The sequence below is a fragment of the Alosa pseudoharengus genome, unplaced genomic scaffold (genome assembly GCF_046254945.1).
Source record: "Alosa pseudoharengus isolate Yale_2024_CS ecotype anadromous, Long Island Sound unplaced genomic scaffold, YU_APseudo_1.1 YU_APseudo_1.1_scf_20, whole genome shotgun sequence".
Lineage (NCBI taxonomy): Eukaryota > Metazoa > Chordata > Actinopteri > Clupeiformes > Clupeidae > Alosa > Alosa pseudoharengus.
Genome location: NW_027468664.1, coordinates 15371354 through 15376353, shown reverse-complemented (window position 1 = coordinate 15376353; position 5000 = coordinate 15371354). Strand labels below are relative to the sequence as shown.

The following is a 5000-nucleotide window of genomic DNA, read 5'->3' as shown; positions in this document are numbered from 1 at the left end:
TACAATTACACAAACTTGAAATACCACTCATCTGGAGTCTCTCTGACCCTGGTGAAGGGCTGAGTCAAAATGATCAAAGGACACAGGAGATGCAATCAGCAGCATTGTGATCAGGCCTTGGGTGCCTGATATAATCAGACTGTATGATGCCAACAGTTCAAGTTGGGAAGCTGTGGTGTGACTTGCCTTTTTGGCCACCCGGGCAAATAATGCCATTGTCCATTCATCTAGACGTAATCATTCTCAGAGTGGATTTTGCCTTACATCTTGCTTAATTTATCTTAATGTATTTACTTTATCCTTCTACTGTATGTTTACATGTAACTGAGCTGAAACATTCATGCCAATAAAGCTTACTTGAATTGAATTGAATTGAATTGAATTGAATTGTATTGAATTGAGAAAGAGGGCAAGGGTCAGGGACAGGGTTAACACTCATTATTGAACCAGTCCTCCACTCTTTACAGAACTGCATTACTGAATATGGGAGAGACTTTAATTAATATGAGAGAGTGTGTATGGCTGTGTACATGCTTGCATTTGACACAGAAAGATGCACAGTTAGAGAAAAGGAGAGAGAGAGAAGAGAAGAGGTGATCGTGTCAAATCCTTTCTGATTGTGTCCTGTCCTCTAAACAATTTGTACGAGCCTTACATCATCAGGACTATGTCATTCCAGATTATAATCTCATCTCATCCCAGTTATTATAGAGCAGTCAGTGAATGAATAAGAGTGTCCTTTTGGCCGTCGATCAGTCTGCCAATCATTCAGGATGCTCATTCTCATCACAAGATGAAGGGAGAGTGATGCAGTAGAATCATTTGATTTAGATTCTCAGCTGTAGTAATTGTACTGAAAATGTATTTATTTATAAAATAACTATTATTTTTTAGAATGATTGAAATCTCTCACTTTGGCCTATAGGACACTGACTGGGTCTGCTCTCTCTTATTTTAATTCAGTGATTAAGATGTACGCCCCCAACCGCCCACTGCGGTCTTCTGATGAGCGTCTGTTGTATCGACCAGTCATAAATGCTAGGTCAAATTCAAGACTCTTTTCCTCAGTGGTTCCATGTTGGTGGAAAGAGTTCCTGTGATAGTTTTGGTGGGTCTTTCAAGGGGGGTCTAAAGGCATATCTCTTCAACATGCACTTAGTTCATTAAGCACTTCTTATGCGTTATGGTTTGTATAGTATTGTTTATTTTCATTAGGCTGTTGATTGACATTTTAGTTTATTATTGAAATTCTCACCATGCTATTGTTAATGATATTATATTATTGATTGAATGGACATTGTTGTTTATTATTGCTATTCTCCTTATTATAGTCGGACCAACATTTTAATTTGTTCCCTGTTAAATCTAAGTATAATATATTGTTTTGTATTTGTATGTTAGCCTCGTGAGACCATCCTGATCTCGCAAGCTTCAGGGTTTCACTCGCAGATCAGTCTGGATACTTTCCATTAAAGAAAATTTGGAGCAGTTCACCAAACAAACGTCCAATCAGCGTTGGCTTTGAGGCGGGTTGAGGTGTGACGCAACGAACAACATGACGGCATCCACAGAGATGAGCATAGCTATCGCGCAAGTTTTATTCAAATTAGAAAGTATTCCTGGGTAAACTGTGAAGCTATGAGTCTCAGCCATGCAGCTGGGAGGAATGAACGACACAGACATCCTCCACGGCTGATTCCAGTTCATAATGGAGGAATATACTATCTTCAGAAGTGTAGGGCCTACCGTGAAAACTTGATGGGAATTGTCGTTGTTCATAAATGGTAAGTTAAAACATCTTAACGTTTGTCACATTACCTAACTTAATTGTATGTTAAACGGCATTAGAAGAATACTTTGTTCATCTAATTGGTTGATTTGGCCCGTCGATAACCAACAAAGGTGGTGATAGACAGATGGTTTATCCAATCAGCTAACCAGTATGTCCGCCCCTTCCCAAAAGTTCTTCAATGAAAAGTTCCCAGATGGATATGCGGAGCAAATCCATCTGGCGGAGTCAGGTTATTTGTATGTCGCTTTGGACAAAAACGTAACCATAACCGTAACTGTAACATAATCATAAAAGACAAGAGAGACAATGATTTCAAAGATTCCACTGAATGATGCATTTAACTGGTAACAATAGTCTTGCATCAAAACATTCCGTTTAGGATCACAAAGGTGGCTAGGCAACATCATGATGCTATAGAACATAGCACAGGGTAGACTGGAATGTTTGTTCACTTTTGCTTGAGTTTGTGTAGAAGTTGGCTGGTTTTAGATTTTTTGCTCATTTTTCTGTGATTTCTGGCAGTCTTAGTTCAATGCGGTTCTGCTGGTTCTTAGCCTGCTGCCTGGCAGCACGGCAGGATGAAGGCAAAAAAATTAAGAGATGCGTCAAAAAATACGGACTGGTGGAGCTAAAAAGAGAACTGGAAGCTTTGGGAGTGAACATTGATGGGCACGTGGATGAGACTAAAAAGAAAAACAAAAAGAAGATCAAAAGGAAATTACAAAAGCTCCTCATAAAGGAGCTGAAGAAGATTGAGCACGACAAAAATGGACTGGACAACAGGGCTTACGAAGACGGGTTCACTATGCCCATGGATATCCCCGAACATGTCCTATCTGCTCTGAATGAACTGGAGGCTTTGAGAATTTACAGTGATGAGGACGTGGATGAAACTACAAAGAAAAACGAAATGAAGAGAAAAACTGAACTACAAAGGTTCCTAATAAATGAGCTGAAAGAGGTTGAGCACGGCAAAACTGACCTGGACAACCAAGTTTACGAAGAGAAATCACTAATCACTATGCCCATGGATATCACTAAAGATGTCCTAAATGTCCTAGATGATCTGGACACATTCTTGGATAATGAGTTGGAAGTATCAGAGAGATATGAACGAGAAGATGCCGTGCTCGACAGTCTCCTGTTTAAAGCGGACTCGACTCTGGGTGAGTAGAATACATCTGCTCACATTGGGTGTAAGAAGTAGCCTTGCATCACAAAAACCCAACTTGAGCAATAAGTGGGCTATGTAAAAAGTGAGCTAACATTTAAAACATAAAAATGGTTCAGTTAATTTTAATAAAATGCTCCTCCAATTTGTTTCGCTTCAGAAGGACAAATGAAAAGGAAGAGAAACAGAGAGCATGGAGGCCAGACGCTGGAGACAGGAAAGAGAGGGCCAAGCGAGAAGGCTGGTTCTGGAGTGCCCTACAAATTCACAATGACTCCGTCCCTGGGAGGAGGTTTTGTGTGGTAGGACACAGCAGCAGTCGGCTGACAAGGACAGGGACCATCACCAACAATCAATAAAAACAAAACCAGAAGCCAGACTTCTGGTGATCTTCACTGTTTCTCCTCTATTAATTTCTCAAATATAATTCTGTAACCTAATGACTTGTAGGACTAGTAAGGACCAGATGGCAACGTATGATCCCTCTATATATATTTTTTTTTATTATCTGTTTTATAAAATGTATATATTATCTGTTAAGATTCAAGTTCAGTATGCAAAAATGTTGAACTATTACTGAACATCACCTTAACCAAATTCAACCACTAGAATGGAGAATATAACCTTATGGAGTTAACACTGATGAGGACGTGGATGAAACTAAAAAGAAAAACAAAAAGAAGACCAAAAAGGAACTACAAAAGCTGCCAATAAATATAATTCAAATATAATTCTGCAACCTAATGACCATAGGACAAGTAAGGACCAGTAAGGACCATTTATTTCATTAGCCTATTGATTGAATTGACATTGTTGTTTATTATTGCTATTCTCCTGAATGTTGTCTGACAAACATTTTAAATTGTCCCCTGTGAAATATAAGTATTATAATATTTTGTATTTGTATGTCGCTTTGGACAAAGGCGTCTACCAAATCCCAGAACCATAACCAACAATAACCATTTCAGCATTCTATACACAACTCAAAATAGCTGCTTTGATTGACATGAAAAGTAGTTTGATACAACTAAGTAAAAGATAAAAATGAAGCCAATTCAATACATCACATGATGTCTTATTTACTGTAACAGTCGGAGCAGCTGTACTGTAACTACTCTCGTTCTAGCCCATGGTAAACCATCTGCAGGCAATTGAATAATGTGCCATGTTCAATTACAGCACCCCTAAGATCTATTGACCCATACACTCATCCACATAAATCATATACATTGGATCCATACATACATCTGCTATACATGACACAGTTATAGCCTGTACTGCATAACCACTCACTTCAACTGATGCAACCACTCACTTCACTGATTAGGTGTATACATGTAATGAAATGTCTTTATCACATCCACTGGATGCTGAACTATTTCCTCTGTAGCCACTCTGGAGATGCATACTGTGTTGTTTGTCAGACGAGGCGCGTGTTCTTGTAACCCCCTGCACGTGTTGAGCGGTGGCTACACATGTTATCAGCGTGTGCTGGAGCTGTACTGCCCTGCAGCCCTGTTGCACACTCACCCAACGGCCTCTCGTGTAGCCTGGGGCAATGCTAAACACTCACACACATGCGCTCACACTCGCACGGACACACACACACACACACACACAAGCACACGTGCAAACACAGACACACACACACACACACACACACACACGAGCAAACACACACACACACACACACACACACACACACACACATACACACACACACACACACACACACAGGCAGGATAAACCCTACCAGTCAGTACGTGTCTAAATCTCTAAAAATCTGTAGCCTGAATCTGTATCGGTACATCTCTGCTCTGTGTGTTTGTGTGTGTGTGTGTGTTACTCCAGGGAGACTGGAGCAATTAGTATTAGTAAGTCGCTTTACATAAAAGTGTCAGCTAAATGCATAAGCAAGTGTGTGTATCTGTGTATGTATATCTGTGTGCGTACATCTCTGTCTGCATGTCTCAGCACAGTGCTGCAGAGACAGGGGTGTGTGTGTGTGTGTGTGCGTCTTTGTGTCGATGGGTGAGT

The 5000-nt window shown here is 40.2% G+C and overlaps 1 protein-coding gene across 4 annotated transcripts in view; it reads right to left on the bottom strand.

Moving 5' to 3' along the window:
* anks1b (ankyrin repeat and sterile alpha motif domain containing 1B) overlaps positions 1-5000 on the bottom strand; it is a 276364-nt gene that overhangs the window by 177830 nt on the left and 93534 nt on the right. The gene's annotated exons all lie outside the window — the stretch shown is intronic.